At 33.3% G+C, this 20,122-nt stretch overlaps 1 protein-coding gene across 1 annotated transcript in view; it reads left to right on the plus strand.

Moving 5' to 3' along the window:
- The first annotated feature begins 1,828 nt into the window (after positions 1-1,828).
- The window catches only part of RALYL (RALY RNA binding protein like), a 758,144-nt gene continuing 739,850 nt past the window's right edge, over positions 1,829-20,122 (plus strand). The window contains 1 exon segment of the mRNA XM_074278973.1: positions 1,829-2,171. The gene's annotated coding sequence lies outside the window, so the exon portion shown is untranslated.

Here is a 20,122-nt window from a genome sequence, read left to right on the forward strand (position 1 = left end):
AAGTCTTGTCTCTCCTCATATTTGTGTAGATCCATAACAAAATACTGTAGGAAGCCAAAGGGGAAAAAATTGGGGAAAACAGTCTATACATCATTGTTTTTAATCTCACTGACCAGAGTAAGGAGGATTTTTAACTGAGAACAAGGGAAATTGGCAAGAGGTTCATAACAAAATATTGAAGAAGAGTAATTCTTGAGTCATGGAGAAAAAGGACAAAGGATGACAATAAATCTTAAAAAGTGAAATATGAGTGCTCTGAAAATGCACTCGAACTGTACCAACAGTTGTTCTAAAGCCACTAAAAACCCTTGATGCATTTAATTCCCCTTCAGTCAAGATCTCGAGCTGCAATTCTTAATTCCAAGGTGGGGGTGGGAGTAGGAAGAGTTGGCAATCATGTAATCAATATTTGGTGATATTTTAATAATCTTAATCTCTTTTATTTAAATTGCGGATTAATACTTTATTTGGCCAGTGAATTCTGACTAGACTATCAGAGCCTCCCAGTATTTGCTTTTGAAGCTCTCTGTAATTATGTGTACTTTGCTTTCATTACATTATCCATTCTATCATGAACATCTCCATTTGTATCATTAGAGTAGAGACCAGCACTTGAGGTCTTGGAGGAGTGATTGAGGAACTCCAACCCTTCCATTCTCAGATACGTGTGTGTAGTCACCCCAGCGGTTCCCCCAGACCAGGCTGCCCGAGATGGCTCAGGTGCACTCAGAGCACCGCACAAAAAGAGTTGTGCATTCAGTCTCAGGAAGCTGCCCCAGCACGAGCGGCGAATAGGAAATCTCCAAGTCGTCCAGGATTGGCTGGTTGCATATTCTCTCCGATTATCCAGAGAAAACAAAGTAAACTGATGCGAAATCCAGAGACTGAAGCGCTGTCGGCAGCCCGCGACGCAGCCTGGTGGCAGGAGCCTACCTCGCCTTCCACTGAACTGTTCAGCACCTGAGCTCCCACCGCAGCTTCCCTTCCTCTCTCCCCACCTTCCCGCACCGTGCACAATGGGACCACTTGTGTGACTGGAGTTCCCCTTCCACTTTAAATCACAGCTAAGCACCGGGGAAAAGGGCTATCCGGAGAAATACACCCACAAATATCCAGACCATCAAAACAACCACCCCGCCCCATCCCCCAACCCAACCCGAACAAAATCCTCAGCCTGGTCATCCACAGCCGTGAAAATACGCCCAGGCGTCCAACGCAATGCAAGACGGTTTATTTTTTCTTGCAAACTAAAAGCCCCCCTCCCCCCTGCCGTCCCGGGAAGGAAAGCGGTCTGTACCGGTTTCTGTCAGTACTTTGGGGCCCTGGGCGATACATCGCCCTGCGGGCCGGGAGGGGGACTAGTGAAAGAAGCAATAAGGATGCACCGGGGTAAGGAAGCCTCTCCTAAGCAACGGGAGATGGTCGGGGGCAAAAGAGTAGGAAATCGAGGCTACAGTTAAAACTCAAACTTAGTGAAGGGAGGGGAGGAAGACGGGAACTTCTCTCCCCAATAAATAAATGAAGGGAAACCCACCACCAAGTTTGAGGCGAGCAGCAAGTTGTGGCGCCTCCCCCTCCCTCTTTCCCCCCCCCCCCCCACGCACACACACACACACACAGATGCGCACACATACAGAGCGCTGGTAGCAGCAGCAGCTGCTGCGCGTGCCTCTCTCCGGCTCGGCTCGGCTCCACTGTGCTCCCTCTCCTCTCTCCCTTCTCCCACTCCCCGGCGCCCTAACTGCCTTGTGCGTGTGCGTGTGTGCGTGTGGATGTGTGAGTGTGTGTGCTCGGCTCCAGCGTGAGGGGCACCTGCTCGTCTGGGCTGCACAGCAGAGGCTGCCGCGGCTCTGGCTCTCGCGAGCCGCCCCTCCTGCGCCTGCTGCTGTTTCTGCCGCCGCCGCCGCCGCCGCTCCCGGGCTCCCGGCGCCAGGCTCCTCGCCGCTGCCGCTGCTACCGCCGCCGTGCGAGTGAGTTGGGATCGGTGGGGCTTCCCCCCTTCGCTGCCTTGCTCCTTCCCCGCCTGCCTGCGAGTCAGTCTGGCTCCGAGTCACGTGTCAGTGCCTGAGGCAGAGACTGAGAGGAAAAAAAAGCGCTTCATTCCTTCTTCCACCGCCATACTGTATTTTATACTAAATCTCATTTTTATTCCAACATTTTACTCCCGCTCGGTGAGTACCTTCTCAGTGGCATTCTTGTCCTCTCTTTTTTTTTTTTGTCCTTTTTTTGTTTTTTTGGTTTTGTTTTTTTGGTTTTTTCTTCTTTTTTTTTTCTTTTTTTTTTTTTCCACCTCTTTGATTATTGTTTAAATTGGGAAAGCTGGAGGAGCATGGTTTTGAGCCTTTTCCTGAATACAAGTTTTTATAGCATGCGATGGTACTGTAGACAAGGCGCTGTGTCTGGGAGTCCGTGGCCACTGTGCCGCTGGGAGAGACTCCCAAGTCCAGCAAAATATGCAACTGGTTTTATGGAAAAGCGATGTGAAGTATGATGCCTATTTTTTTCATGTTAAAAAAAAAGCATGTTTCTAACTCTTTTTGCAGACTATTTTTCCGATGTTATTTTTGTATAGGTGGGATTTGCGAATGCATTTTACGGCAGTGTTTACAAGAGTTTGTGGTCTTGCAATACTGGTGCAAGCCACTGAGCACAAGACGTTAATTTTATTTTTGTTTCCTTTTTGAAGCCAATAACAACAGACCGTTTTTTCCCCCTTCCGTTTTTGATACCCTTTTATAATGTGAAACTTTTCTTGCAGCCGGTTACTGGTATCATTTTTTAAGCAAAATACTTTTTCCCCCTTTAAAATAACTATGACTTTTGCACATTTGACTTTTTTATTAAAAAAAAAAAAAAAGAAAGAAAACCGAGATAATTTTATGATAGATATCCCTATATCTATTTAATCCCTCCTTCCTCTCCCCCCCTCCCTCCCCATACATTTTCAAATGATGGCAGTGGAAGGTTTTTCTGGAAAAAAAAAAAAATGAAGTGCGGTTTGGTTTCCTTGTCAACGGAAGATGAAGTGAACAACTGAGCATCTCCCAGTGCAGGTACTTCATCTCCTTGTAGGCGTTTCCACTGTTTGTAATGACAATACTAGTCAAGGGAAAGAAATGTGTGTGTGTACGTGTGTGTTTCCACACACATACAAGTATAGACTAAGCAAGCTTTCGAGAAAAAACCCTTGTCTGAAAACCAGTGGAGGCAAAAACTAAATTCTACTGCCTCCGGATCGTTTTGGATGTGCGCAAAATACAATCCCTTCCCCTCCTTCCATTGAGCCCAGGTCGGCTAGACTGCGTGTGGTTTCTGTGCTACAGTAAAGGGCTGCTTGGAAAAAGGATTGCCATGTAAGTTCTGCTGAGGGACACTTTTAGAGCAGAAAAGAATTCGGGTTGTGGATAAGAAATCAGACGTAGGGCTGCGCAGGGATGGCCCATTTGGGGAGTGCTGGAAATGGAGAAAGAGGCAACAGCAGTCTTTCAGAGAGGGCTTGGCTTTCTGCCACCCGGGGACCTGAAGCATGAAACATTTTCCAGAACCTTCAGGATGCTCCCCTCGCCTCAACCCCCATAACTCCCATTCCTCCTTTTTGCAGTGGTCCTCCCCATCCTGCTTTGGCCTCTCCTAGTGCTTGGTTTCAGATTTTTTTTTTTTTTTTTTTGCCTGTTTTTTTGTTTTGATGATTATTAATGCTACTGTCTGCCAGGGGATCGGGAAGTAGTTACTTTCCATGACGGTCACCTAGAGTTCAATATTGAGGGAGAAGCTGTTACTTTGCATTAATGATACTTAGCTGCCGAACAGTTCTTCATTTAAAGAGATAGCCTTTAGATTCTGCCCTTTTCTCCCCCAGGAGAATGGGATAGGGAAAGCTTTCTCCTGAGAGTTTATTTAGAAGGTGATGGATTTCAGGATTTTATAAAAGTTGAAGTCTTGAGTGTTTGATATATTCCAGGAGGTTTATGCTTTCTTATGATGATATGGGTCTCCTATATAACCTAATGCTACTTTTCAAAGATTTATCAGTTGGTCATAAAAGCCTTCTCTGCACTCAAAACTTAGAATCTCTGCTAGAGAGCCCTTTATCTTTTTTTTTTAAGGAATTGAAGGAAGGAAGAGAAATTCTGCATTTTAAAAACCGAGAGAATAATTTGTTGGACATTCAGTTGCCTGGTACACTTTTTTGTATATATGTGAACATTAACTTTTTTTTTTTTTTTCTTGACTAAAAAGTTCGGGAGCAGATTCTGCAGTTTGGAATCATGCTTCTGCCTAAATAGAAGCTGATATACATATAATTATAGAATCACAGATGTTTATTCCTCAGGTTAGATTTTCTTCTAGATACCTGTACTATAGACTAACATGACATTCAGTTGGGCTTTCAGAAGATAAAGCTTTATGGTTTATGTAAAGTAATGATATTATATTTCCTCTGTCATTTTTTGTGGAATTTAAAAATTCTGTACATACTTTTTTATAATTTTCAGTAAAGATTTCATAGAAGCAACTGTTCCATTATTTTTTTTGCTCCATTATTTTCTACAGAAGTTTAAAATATTTTAGAATATTCTGAAAGCTATTGGTCAAAATTCACTTGCATGTTAAAGATTTTAGAGAAAAATACAGTCAAAATAAGTCAAGCATTTTGAAATTTCAGCCTACTTCTCATTTACAACTAGTCCTTTGCATTTACATAAGGAAGATATTTTATGATTTGAATTGTCAGACTTTAGTGTTCTGAGATACATAAGCATAAAGACTGAGCATAAACATGAAATCAACCTTAATGTTATCATATCTGTGTATGTATACATAATACATACATACATTTACATATTTACATTATATATACACATATACATGTAATATACATATTGAAAATTTGTTAATAAAATAAAATGTTTTGTAATGTACAACAATTGAAGATATAAAAAAGACCAATCACTTAACTATTTTGTTAGTTACTTATGTTTCCTGAGATTATGCTTTTTAATTTACATTTTGTTATTATATTGTAAAGGTGCTGGATAATGTGGCTATGTGTAATGACATATTTGTAGTATAAATGAACATCAAGTCATCTGATTCTTGTTCTGAATCCTGGAAGCTATCAAAACTGAGTATTCCCCAAGAGCACTAATTTATCCCATGGTTGCAATAAAACACCAGCAATACTAATGTTTCCATGTGACACTATTACTAGGAAGAAGTAAATAGGAATGTTCTTATTCTACTTATGGCCAAAGGCTATATTTATTACTACAATATTTAAGACTGTTCATATTGAGACTTTTAACAATATTATATTTTCATGATTTCATTATATAGGTATCTATGGTCATTCCCATGTCACCCATTAGAACACTTTTAATTCGAGACATTTTTTTTCTCCAAACTAGATTTTTTTAAACTTTCTTTTAAATTTAGTTAACTATGCAGTATTGATATTTTCTTCTATTTTATGAGTTTTCTGGTCTTTTGATCTTATAAACTGAAACACTTGAATTAGCACCACCTACTGGTTACTAGTAGAAGTATTTATCCATTTAGCAAAATTATCCTATTTTTATCAAATCATTAGATTACCATGTATTTTGTATCAGGGAAATATCCTGTATTAACATAATAAATTAAAATGCCCATCAATGAAGCCAGCAACTAGTTTGGTAAATACTAATGGTGTAATTTGATGTTTTTCACTGTACCTCTATGTGGGGGGGGGGGAGAGAAGTTTAGGACAACTTCAAAACTTTGTACTGTTTTTCACTGTTTTGTAATCATAAATATAAAGATCTTTGAAATATGTCAAAAATTCATTGAATTTTAAAATTTTCTTCTGGTTTTTGAATGATCATGTTAGATACTATACTCCTGGTAGAGAGTGCATTCTGAAAAATATATTAAATTATTCCCCTTCTTTTTAAAAAATATTTTATAAATTAAGTGCTCCTTCTCCCATTATTGGGGAGAATATAAAACATTTTTAATATATTCCATTTTATTTTCACATCAGAGTCAGAAATGCCATACTTAGAAATTGTTTGTTTGTTTGTTTGTTTTTTTAATTCATTACCTATTTAAAATTTAAAAGTTGCTGGTCAGACTGTGTCATTTAACCTTCTTTTATTTTAAGGGGGAAAATAATTTAAAACTTTAATAATCAGATATACTTCCTTAAACATATATTTGGAACTTTAAGAAATATCTTGCCCATTAAGAAAGTTATTTCAGTTTTCTGCAGAAGACCTAGTGGTAGAAGGAGCTACTGCATTAAGATAATTAAATCTTTAAAATAAAATATTTTTAAAATGAGATAAGTAGAAAACATACTCATTTTAAAATATGTTCATTTCCTAATAATTTAAAATCTTATCAATTGTTATTGTAAATCCTAAAGTTAAAAAAATTTACTATGGATTTAATATTATTTCAGCAATAGTTTTTTTTTTTTTTTTTTTTAGCAAAATTAGTAATTTACTAATGTATCTATAATCATTGTTCTAAGAACTTATGATGAAATCAAGCAAAATCAATCCCAAAGTCCACTCTCTTGAAAACTGTCTGCTTGAAAGGTTACATGAAAGTATCCAGAGAAAAAAGAAAATCAATGGATGTTTGCATAGAGTAATCACACATACATACCACAGTTCTAAAGATAGCCATTTCTAGGGTTGGGAGGAAGAAAGAAAAGAAAAAAGGGAGGGTTATTTAATAACTTGATCATATCTAAAATAACAACCAAGTTGTACAAAATAGATTTAACAATTCATATGCAATTATCTTTTCTTGTTTTTATTATAGAAATGCTTGCTTTATGTCATAAATTTAAAATTAAAAAAGAATATTGCAGAAAAGAATAATCATAGTTTGTTTATTGTTTAATGATTATGAAAATCCCTAAGTAGGCAGCATATTAAATAAATGTGCAATTTAACAATTGTGTAGAAATCAAAATAGCAGAATTAGAAGGGAAAAGAAGTGTGCATTTATAATTGTTTCTATAACAAAATAATATTGAAAGTTTTTGATTACTTGGCAATTAATTTTTTCTTTACTTTTTCATTCTTGAAACCTTTTATTTAATCTGGAAATCCTTACTAACAAAACAAGTGTAATGATGCCTTCCCTTCTTAAACTTATGCTATTCTTCTTCTGATACCTTTTGTATAACTCAATATTGTACTATAAAAATATTTAATTTTTCTTCTTAACTTGTTAAGTTTTACTTTGTAATAATAGTATGCTTTCATTTGTAATTTAAAAATTTGCATTTTAAGACATTTTTTTTTATGTGGGAGGCATATTTAATTGGGGGTCAGTTCTTTATAGTGTACAAATTTGAATTTTGGTTCATTTCATGCACCATAAATCCTCTTTTCAAAATCAAATTCTTTGATTTATTACATCACTGTTTAACAATAGTTAAAGGCAAAGTGGCATTTCAAATTAGTTGCCAAATTTGAAAGCTGATAGACAATTAATTAGTCGTACTGAAATTTGCCCTTGTAAGGTAAAATAAAATCCATTAACAAGAGAGTTTTAAATATCCTAAAATTACCATAACATTATTTTCAATAATTCTTAAAAGATTGTTTTAAGAAATACCTTTGTGGGAAAAGAAAAAAAAAAAAACAAGTAAATCTAAGAAATATATAATAAAATTGATCTATCTATCTTTATATAATCTATTAAAAACAAGTTAGTTTTTATTAGTACCCTGATAAAAGCTTTTATGTTTTTTGGAGTTCTTTCGCATTATACTTTAGAAATAATAATGATAACAACATCAGTAATATATCCTCCAAATATTTTCAGCAGCTAACAATGTATATGACTTTAACATTTGCAAAGTACTTTTACATTGAATTATCAGTGCTATTTCTCATGCTTGTTCAGCAGATGAGAAAATTAACCATAGTTGGTCATAGAACTTGTGGCAGATAAACCCTTATTCCATGAGTTGGATAGTGTCATTCTTCATTGAAGGATTTTATATTTGTGTGTGTGTGTGTGTGTGTGTGTGTGTGTGTATATATATATATATATATATATATATATATTTATTTATTTATTTATTTGTATATATGTGTATACATATATTTGCATGAAACATTTATGTGTCTGCTGTCTTATCTATCTACTCTGAGAGAAAATAGTGATGCTCATTTCAAAATACTCTTACATAGCTGAGCACACCTGGTCCACTCTATATATATTAATGTGAAACTGAAATTTAAAGAATAATTGATTGTCTTCACCAGCATCATACAGAAAATATGAGATGGGATAGATATTTTCATAATTTTAAGAAATCAAAATTTTTATAAAAGTGGGGTAATTTAAGGTAAAACCAAAAATGTGGGTTTAATTTGGTGTGGTTATTATCATATGGACCTTGAAGGCCATGTATTGTGATTTTAAAGTGTGATTATGCCATCTCTGGGCAAGTAACTGATTGTCCTAAAGTTACTGCTATATGATATGGATAATTTGTCATTTAGGAAATTTATCCATCAATTGGATTTCTGGGACATCTCTACATAGGGAAAGGATTGTTTTATAATCAGTATTCAGAATAGATGCTTATCCTGCATGGACACCTAGGAGTTTTATAAATATTGAAGAGAGATTTGTACATTTATTTAGGTTGGTAGTTTAAACACTTTTGTAATGTAATATGTTGAAAGTGAAATTTGTTTCATCAACATATGCATTATATTTACTGAATATTAATTATTTTTATAAACATCAATAACAACAATAATTTAGGATTTGGGGAAACAATATATGTCTTAATGAACATTTTGTATACAGTAAAAAGCAAGACATTTTAGAATCAATTTGAGCTTGCACTAAAGCTGAAAATTTTTTTTAAACTACTTCTCATTAAAAAGAAGTTCCATTTAGCAAAGAATGAAGAAACTTTAAAGGTGGTAGGAACAGTATTTAAAATTTTCCATGTAAACCCAAGGGAGACCATCTTCCATATAGGTAAAAATTATATATGTGTGTGTATGTATTATAACAAACAGAATGGATCTTCCACAAAGGTACTGTATGGTATCTATATGGAAGAGGGGCCCCCTTATTTTTATACTTAATGTATAGTTTAAAATGTTTTAATAGATATGTTTTTGTGTTGATATTTTTGTGTTGATACTAGTAAAAAAAAAAAAAAAAGTAAATTGTAATTCTGATTTGTGAATGATTGAAACATAGTATGAACATGACTGGACCACCTAAGGAGAATTAAGAAATTACAGAGCATGTTAGTTACCTTGATTATATCAGGTGCTATTAGCAGGAGTTCTAATATACTTCACAAATCTAAAGATCTTTGTAAAGGCGTAAGTCTCAGAACTGTAAGTGATTGAAGCCATGGGATAGGTTATTTGGTTTCCATTTTGTCCCTAAACGATTTTGTGAATGAGGCAAATCACTATAGGAATTTTTTGTTTTCTTTTTTGTTATTTGAAAGAATATAATTTCATGAACTGTAAGTTCCTATACTCCTAAAATTATAAATATAGGGGCTGCTAGATGGCATAGAGATTAGGTGACGTAGTGATTAGAGTATATGTCAGGAAAAATTGAGTCCAAATCTGGGCTCAGACATTTACTAACTATGACTTCTTCAACAACAACAACAAAGAAAATGATAAATATAATTCCATAGTGGAACTATCTAGAGTCTGGAAATAGAACAATCAACAAGTATTTACCAGATACCTAGCACTTTGCTGGGAACTGTATATGATATAAAGGAAATGCTTGCCTTTCAGGAGTTGGGACTCTGCTTTCTACATTAAAAAAAAAAAAAATTAAGATACAATTCTTTCATTGCATAAGGTGTCTATAAATGTAGGTGTTGAGCCTGTCTGCCAACATTCACATAGCTTCAGAACTTTTAGCATGCTTTTTTTTAAAAATGTGTATTTGAAGTGTGAAGTTATTCAAGCTCATTTTCAATAGTTTTTTCTTTTAAAAGAATCACACTTTATTAACTTTGTTAACTTCTTAAGGATGCTGCATTTTATACAATTTATAGAATTTTATAGAATTACAAAATAATATCCATGTAAGTAGAAAAAGTGAAAATATTTTATTTACAGAAAGCTTTAAATAGGAGAATGATCAAAGAACATTTTACTCACCTTTAGTCATAATGGTAGCAGGCCTGGTGTCATGGTGGCATCTCTTGCAAACAAATGGTTACAATGATGATCTTAGTATTATGTTTGTCATAATTGTGATTATTTTCTTTATGAAATAAATTCCCTTGTAACTTCATAGAAGATATTAAATAATTCTTAGCACATTTAATCTTAAATATGTTAATTTTTCCAAATGATTATGTGGATTAAAATATAATTTAAATCATATGTGTAAATCATAGAAAATATGTAGAAATTGGGATAATTGGCTATTGTAGTTATGTGTCTTCATCAGAGTTCATAAATTATTTCCCAGAAGTTTGATTAAATATTATTATAAATTATCTCTACATATGCAAATATGTGTTTGTTTACATATGTATGTATATGCATATATATCTATATATTTATATATAGATATAGATATATTCAATTTATATTTATACACACCTATTGTTCTAAGCCTGAGATTTGATCAGTATAGGACATTTCTAGTGAGAATTTCCTCCATGGATGCTTACCAGTCACTGACCTGTAACTTATAGTCTTGAAGATTTGTAAAGGGGGGCAGGGAGTGGCACTTAAAGGTTAAGTGACTAGCCCACAGTCAAAACAGGAATCTATGTCTAAGACAAGGCTCAAACCAAACACTGTTGTCATTAAGTCCAGCCAGCTAACCATTATGCTGTGAGGCTTTAATTAATTATACCCAATTATTGCAAAGAAATATTATTAGAAACATTTCAAGAATATAGAACTGGGCCTGAAGTTGGAAACTCTAAATGTGGCTGAGAATATAGAAAATGAACTCATACTGTGCAAACCACATTGGGATACAATTACTGGTGCATTGAAAAATGGTCAGCATTGGTGATTAGCCGATGTAGATTAGTTCTTTCTGGGATATTAAGTGGTTTAGCTCCTTGAATGGTATTCTGCCACTTTCATTAATGGTCCTGTATAACAATGTCCATTGTGACATGTGTGAATTGGTTGTGCTGTTTGAGCTCAAGCATAGTGAAATGAGGCATGTGTTGATTTTTTTTTTCTTTGTGACATTTTAATGTGTATTCGTTAAGCACACTGAATATATAGACTCAATTCTGTAGAGGATTACAGAGTCCTGTGGCTATTCAAATGCAGCATTTTACACTGTGCACATACTTGACATGCCATTTCTTTGGCAGAATTTTTAAGTTGTAATTTTTAAGTTACGTGGTAGAGTATAGGTTTAGCCATGGAGGAAAGACAGAACAATATGATCTGTTCAGGGCAATATACATCAATTCTATATTCAAGATATCTACCTCATTTTCAGAAGAAAGATGAGAGATATATATCTATATATACATTCACACATATACATATATACACAAATACTGTATCCCTTTGCAAATAGATGGAACTATAGGTCTATGATGAGGCCTTTAAGGAGCAAATCAGGGAAGCTTAATTATTTAAATTTTTTAAAAAAATATTTGAACCATAGATTATGGAAATGAAATTGGCAACAAATACTTAAACTCACTCTCACATTTGTTGTTTTTATAATAGTTATCATTATATTCTGCTATGCTGATGGTGACTTCAGTTAGAGGAATCATGGAAAACAGTATCCTGAATTCCAGTTTAGTAGAGAATTCCAATTTTCCTTCTCTCATTGATTTGTTAATTACTCATGAAGGAAATTGAAATAGGTTGTCTTGGAAAGAAATGAAGTTTAAATAAGACAAGACTGCCACTAATAGAAACTATGTTCTTGAAGAGGACAAAGCAGCTACATATACAATATTACCAGCCAGGTATACTCAAAAGATTAGAAACCATGTGGTATATGAATTCTCCTTTAGTTTGATTTATATGGAGATTGGTAAAATTTTACCAAATCATTACATTTTACAACACTAAAGAATCCTGTAAAAGTAAATGTTACAAATATGCAATATTTTCCATACTTATATATGTTTTATTCTTTTGAATGTCTTTTATACATGTAAAATGTCCTACAGGAATTATAAATAAATCTCCATTGTTAATGATTTTTTATTTATCAGCCCTTCATTGCTAATCTCCTCTCTAAGGATGAATATGTTGACTGATGAAAGTGATGATTTTCTTTTAAAAGTCATTTTCATCCTCAGTATATTCATACAGTTGAAATGGTGATATTTTGAGGATAAAATATGGCATGAGTATCTCTTAAATTTATTTAAAAAACATATAAGCTTTTTTTTAACCTTGATTTCCCCCTCTTCCTCTCCATCTTTCTTGAACAGTTAAAATATTTATAACAAACACCTTTCTTTCTAAAACAAACAGACCCTAAATGGCAACATTTCTTAATTGGAAGCTTAAATTGTGCTATGAGGGATCATAGTGAGGGCAAATTATTATTAGTTATGCAATAAAGCTCATAAAAACCGAAGTATACCATTGATAACTATATAAATTAATTCACTCAGTTCTGCAGTTCTACAGTAGTCTCTGTATTTTGTAGAATCTAGGTATATTCTAACTTGGAGCCAGTAGCTCTATCTAATCTAAAATATTTTATTAATTGCATAAAACTAAAATGAGTCCTTGGAGAAGATACAGTAATATCAGAATTTTTCAGAATCTGCCTGGAGAGCTTAGCCTCCGTTATTGAAGAAGTATTTCCCTAAATTAATTCTATGATGATGGTTCCTTGAGGGATGTATATTGTGAATTACTTCATTACTAAAAAGAAAAATTATGTTATTCTAAAATTACAGTCTGACAAGCTTGTTGTACATTCCTTCAAAATTGTCAAATATGGTCAAAAATTGCTTACTATTATTTTTTATTTACTGACACTGAGAAAAACGGTTGAAAACAACATTTTATGTACATTGATATGAACGCAAATATTGTCCTTTGAAATGTCCTAAAAAGGGACGTTAGTTGGTCACAGTTATAAAAGTGTAATATCAATCTCAATCCATCAGTGCTTTTTTGGAATATGTACTTATTTGCCTGGAAAGCTGAACATCTGATTAATAGGCACTTTGAGTATAGGGAAGTCCTGGAGAAGGAAACTATCATATTAATGTAGGTCAGCAACTTCTCTGTAACATTGCCTAGAATCCTCAGAAGTTAAATACCATTTACAAGATCCCACAACTTGTATGTTTTAGGGGCAGGAATTGTAGTCATGTTATCTTGGTTTGGTGACTGGTTCTTTATTCACTATGTTACATTGCTTCTCTATCTGATTAATAGGAGATTAAAATGAAAATAAAATAAGAGGGAGGAAACAGCCCACAATTAATCTCCTTATAAGAATCCATAGACAGCTACAGATATAACAAAGAAGGATATCAGTAGATAAATCAATAGTTTAAAAGAGAGAATAAATATCCAAGGGGCTGGATGATAGTGTTGGGGTTCAAAGAAGAATCCAAAACCATACCAGTATAGTGATATTTCTCAAAAGAATGGGCAGCCTTGGACTTCATTTCCAAGTAAAGGGACAAAGTTTATTATGATTTTAATGCCAATTAAAGTGTGCTAAGTTCTAAAAGAAATTAGGAAAGAAGTAGGGGAAAGAAAATACATTTTTTAGGAAAAGGAGAAACCAGAAGCTTCTTGTCACTGATAATGATAATTTTATGGCTTAAAAGTGAGTTGAAGAGTGATCTGGTTCTGACTTTGTGTGTAGGTGCAATACCCATAATTCTCTGGGCAGAGTTCAAGGGGAGAACCTTTGGGAAATGTATTTTTAGGTTTGAAAAGTCACTAGGTCAAATGGCAGACAACCAATTTTGTTCTGCACCTGCATCAACTTTAAGCATCTCATTATTGTTGCTCATTAGATTCAGAAACTCTGTTATCACTGACTAATAGGCTGTTATCTGATTACCAGCAATATTTGTAGCCATAACAATCCTCGTTTATATAGAGTAAACTGGTGCAGGATAACCTAGAGGAAGAAATATACTTTTTAACTACATCACTCCCAAGAGCAGGTGGACTTAGGGTTATTGCTAGGTCTCTCCTATAAGCCGCGCCACATCAATAGTAATAGTAATACTTACATTATCTGTGATACATACATTTCAAACACAGAGATATGTGATAATAAAGCAAACTGGAAAGGGGCTCACTTTAAGGAGATAAATTTAACCTTATGTTAAGATTTGGTGGAAAGTGACTATTAGAAGAATGTATTTTATTCAGGATGGGTAATAGAGTAGTATTATATAACCAGAAAAGTCTAGACACACATATATGAATGATGGAAATGATTTGGGTATGACTCAATGGAATGACAAAGTGAAAGGATTATTGAAGTAATATGCAAAAAAAAAAAAATTTTAAGCAGAAAGGAGAAATCAATGTGTTCCAGATGTGTTTATTAAAGGGGTCAGTAGTGTAGTACTAATAGGGATTATCAACTATCCAGGCATCTAATTGAACTTTTTCTGCTAAAAGTAAAGTAGGAAATACAGTGTTAAATTGCTTGTGGATAAGTTGATACTTCAAAAAGTAGTAGCTGAGGGGAGTTAATCTTTTAGTCATAGATGTGCTGAATAAAATAGTTGCTGAATAGTGAACTCATGGGAGGAAGTTATTTTGCTATCTTTGAATACCTGATGAATATAAGGAAATGATTAATGCACATAAATGGATATTTGAGGTACACCATGGTGTTTTTTTGTTTGTTTGTTTTATTTTTGTTTTTGTTTTTGTTTTTTTTGTAGAATAGTTTCCCCAGATAAGAAAAAAGGACAAGTAAAAATATTTAGACTATAATTCTTGAGGGAAAGTAACTTCAAAAATGATAAGATGTTCTCAAGAAAGAAGTTCTGATTATAAACACAATATATTCTGGTGAGAAAGAAAAAAGTGAAACTCTCTAAAGGCTACCATTGAAACAGAAAAAAAGGAATTTATTGTTCAACTCAGGTTTTTACAAGACATGAACTGAAGATAGACACAAAGTTAGGTAACAGAGTGAATACAAAGGCGTTGCAAATTCTTATAAAGCATAATGACAAGCATACTAAATCCCAGAGTAAATTTAGGTTAACTATGAATGCTAAGAACAATAACAGCAAAAGGGCAGTTTAAAAATTTATGCTGGGAACAAAAGAAGGAGTCAAGAAAGAAAGGGACCTATTATTCAGTTTGTATAAGATCATCACAAAAATGATGAAAAGGAGGCAAAGTTTCTCAATTTTTATTTTGGGTTGTATTTACCCAAACAAACAATCTTTAGATTAGGCAGTACAGAATAAAAATAAATTATTAAGAAGCACATTGAAAGATAGGTAAGAGAGCAAGCACTACCTTTAATGAATTTAAGATATCAGGCTCATAAAAACTAGAATATTAAAAGAAATTCTAAATCTGATTATTAAGCAACTATTGGTGATATTTGAAATTTATGGAGAAAAAGAGATTGTCAGATTGAGAATGGGAAAATGGAATGGAATCACAATTCTAGAAGGCATTATTAAAGGATGTTTTGTGACCACTTAGTTAAGTGATGATCACTGTGATGTTGGTTCAAGGTGATCAAGAACAAGTCATGGCAGACAAGATCTCATTTACTATTTGCTAAGATTAATATATTGGGAGACCAAAGAAACATTACAGTACATGGATTTCAGAATAAAATTTGATATAATCTGTCATCCTATCCTTGTACACAAGATAGAAAAATACAGATGATTCTGTAGTTATGTGGAATTAGGATTATTCAAAATTAAATATTATCATTGATGGATCAATGGTATCCAAGAAATAAGTTTCTATTAGAGTCCTGGCCTCAGGTTTTTGGTTCTGTGCTATTCAGTGTTTTGTTTTGGTTTGTTTTTTAATCAGTAAATTGGATATAGGCATTGATGACATGGTTATCCAGTTTGCAGATGAGAAGAACTTGAAAGTAATAACTGGTTTAATAACAACAATGAAATACCAAAAAATTTTGATATATATAAATATCTTGTGTCAAATCTAAAAAGCTGAAATTGATAGGGATGGTTACACAATTTTAAAAAAGAAAAGAACTATCCCAAAGTTTAACTGGTAGCCTATCAAGGTAGTAAATTTCTCTTCCAATGGAGTTCTTAAAGATGTTGAATGGCCTTTACTGGACAGTAGAGGTTTCTATTCAGATAGAACGGGACAACAAGGCCAACAAATAACTTTCTCAAGCCTGAAACTTCATCCTTCTATGTATCAGGAGTTTTTTGCTATAACCAGGAAGAAAGAATGGCAATAGGTGAAGTATAATTAGAGCATTAAGTAATATTAAAGCAGGATTCTATCATTCATCACATGTGGGTTTTTTCCCTTCTTTACTGAAACAAACTAATAAAATTATTAGATTAATTGGGTGGGTACATTTTAAAAATATGAAACAAATAAGACAAACATCCTCTTCATCTTGGTGATATAATCTTACCTGTGACTAAGCTGTTAAGAATATTGGTCTTTTTTTGCTGCAAAGAATATCACCACTTTGCTCACAAGAAAATTTATGTATCTAATAGAGTTATACCAATATTAAATTGTTAATCTTAAACAGATCTAATAGATCAAATCATTTGGATGTTGAGGGAACTGTTCTGTAGTTAATTTATCCTAGAGATACAATAGTTCTTAAAATGAAAGTTAGAAATACATTGTACTTGCATAGTTGTTCCAAAAGAAGCCAAAGCCTTTCAGTGTGGACTTTCACAAGCGACAATTTTGCCTATTTCATGTCTGACATCTAAATCATTTTTTTAAAATAACCCTCTGATTAACCAGTTAAACAGAACCGTTAATCTCAATTTGCCTCAGTTTCCTCAATTATAAAGTGTAAAATTGTTCTTGTCAGTATTCTTGTGAGGAGCAAATTAGAAAATATTTGTAAAACACTTAGCATAGTGCCTAGTACAGAGTAGGAATTCTATAAGTGCAAGTAATTATCATAGTATTATTATTGTTATCTGCAAATACATGGCATTTGTTGGAAAATCAGTAGACCTGTGAAGGAAATAATAATTAATTAAATTAATGAATGAAGTTGTACTAGATCTGAAAATAATTCCCAGTTCAGTCATTTGTACCACTAATATGAGGTGAGAAAATAGCCATTATTGCAGCTTTCTTTACATAATTAAAACTGTTCCTCCAGGATAAGCTGTATGATAGTCTTGATTAGATCCTTCGTTGAGTTACAATAACAAAAGGGAATTGCAAGTATTGTTCACCTTCTTTTGACTCTTCAGTTGGGCTGCTAGCATCCCAACATTCCACAAGATACTAAAGAATGGAGAGGTTGGTAGACATAGAAGAGTATATTAGTGTATTCAGTTTATATATGCCATTTTAAGCCCCCAAATAGCCCAAGGATTAAATGCCCAAAGTATCTTCTCATTTTGATAGGCACCTGAAACTTTTGGAACCTATTTAATAATTGCAAAATAAATTATCAAATATAATATAAATAAACATAAAATAATGTTTCTAAAATGTAGTAGTCACATACTAATATCAAATGTTATTTACATTATAAAATAAAATAATTAACATTGCATTATATATTGGGAGTGTATAGATCTTCTAATTAATTGAATGTATGATTTCTACCAATATTTACAGTAGCAACACTGTAGGAGATTTTATTTAGAAAAAAGTGATAGTTGTAAAAACACTAAAAGGAGTTCAGGAATACCTGTATTTCAACACACACACACACACACACACACACACACACACACATGTATTATCATTGTAATAAATTTCATTAAGACAATTTTTAATGTATTACTGATTGGAAAAAAATTAAGAATAGGAATACGCATACATTTCTTGATTTTTAACTGAAATTTTGAAATTATTTTGTCTTCAATTTTAAAAATTTCTAGGTAATATCTCTTATTATGTATAGCCGTTTTTGTTTTTTTTTTTTAGTTTAGTTTTTTTTTTTAACATATTAGGAAATTGAGGCTTAAATAGGCCAAGCAACTTTTCCATGATCACAAAAGTACTAAGTGAAAGAGCATAAATTTGAAAATGGATTGTAGGACTCCACTTGAATATCATTTAATTCCTTCAGTCTCGTCTATACTATGTGGGTAAAAAAAAAAAACTAAATGGTATTTAATTCCCTAATTAATTTTCCCTAATTTTTCTAATTAAATTCCCTAATATAACTATCTATGGAAAAAAATGGAAAAAGAAGGAATAAAATGACAACAGGAACCATAACAAAGATAATATTTGTTTCAGGAAAAAGTAGTAGACTATGGAATGGTTTTTTAAGTTCTTGATCTATGTTTTTTCTTGCTCAGCATCCTATTCCATTTACAAAAAAAAATTAACTATGATAACTCCTTTTAGCTCACTATGAAATGTTCACTTTTAGGTTTTACTTTTTATTAAATCTCTTAATGGAAATCTGTTGAAATTCATTTTGATAAAAAAGTAAGAGCAAAAAGATTTTATTTTGTCAAAGGAAATAAAACTATTCAGGATATGGGCTGTTCTCGAATAATTTGGACAATTTTGCAAGATGTGTTTAAATTTTTTAGGTCAATTGGTTATGAAAAAATTATTGCATATAATATATACTATATGTGTGTATATAAATGAATACATGTTTACACATATGTGTATATAAAATGGTGTATTACTTGTAGAGAAGAACTGTCAGATTTTTAAGAGAAAGTCTTCAAAATCAGAGAGAATTCAATTGTTAACTGTTCCTCTTCCCTGATTTCCAATGAAATGATATATAGGGAGGGATGGAGGGAGGGAGAGAAAGAGGGGGAGAGGGAGCGCACTGAGAAGAAGAGAGTAAAAAGAGTGACAGAAAATTTGTATCCATGTTTCTCTCCAAGGGAATAACAGTTTCTTGAAGGCAAGGATTGTTTTTGAGATTATATTTCCCAACATTTAACACAGTGCTTAGCATATGGTAAAAGCATATGGTTGAATTGTTTTTGAACTGAATTTATGATTCTTAAAGGATCATAGGAATCATAGATATAGAAGTAGAAGAAATCTTAGTTCTAATCCAATCTGTACTCAATACAATTCTATCCAAAATCCTAATTTCACGCAAGAGAAAATTGAGATCCAGAAGTTATATGAATAGCTCTAATTCACATAGGTATAATAGGGGCAGAATTTTGAGACACCAATTTATATGTCACATGAGTTCAAATGTGAATTTAATATTCAATCACTTAAAATTTAATTTTCATAGATTATTATTTATTTTTGGAACAAAATAGTACAATCAATATTTAATTACCTGGGATATATCCATACAAATCAAGATTTTTGTCCTTTTGTTACTTTAGGCAAGGCATTTAATTTCTCTAGTTTCAAGTTCATCAACTTCAGAATGAGGAGGCTTTACTCCATGATTTTTAGGGATCCTTTCAGTTCTAACAAATAAGTTCAATATAATTTTCCCAGTTTAAGTAAGTATTTGAAGCCTAGCAAGATTATGTTTTCTTCTATACTTAACCAATAGAAACTGAAGTAGCATGAAAGTGAACTGTTCATAAACATAGGCTTAGAGCTGCAAAGGAACTTTAGAAATTATTTACTTGATCTGATATCCTCATGGTACAGAAATGAGAATCGAGTAAATGTGTTGGGATTACTAGGTGAGAACTCGGGTTGTCTGGATAGTGACAAGGTGAGAATTCAGGTTGGACAATTACAAGGTGAGAACTCAGGTTGACTTGATGGAAGGAGCAGGCTCATTGGCTGAGGTGGTTCTTCCCAGAAGCCCTTGCATTATCCCACGCTCACTCTCTGGGAAGAGATCTGCTGTGTCTTCTACTCAAATCTCTCCGACAGATTCTTCTTCCTGTAACGAACCGTTGTCTCCAGGCAGTTGCTGTTAACTCTTGTCCAGAGAAGTGACTTCCCTTCCTGCAGAGAGCCCCGTCAAGCCTGATGCAATGCAGAGTCTTCTTCTATCTCTGGCT

The sequence above is a fragment of the Sminthopsis crassicaudata genome, chromosome 1 (assembly GCF_048593235.1).
Source record: "Sminthopsis crassicaudata isolate SCR6 chromosome 1, ASM4859323v1, whole genome shotgun sequence".
NCBI classification, from domain to species: domain Eukaryota; kingdom Metazoa; phylum Chordata; class Mammalia; order Dasyuromorphia; family Dasyuridae; genus Sminthopsis; species Sminthopsis crassicaudata.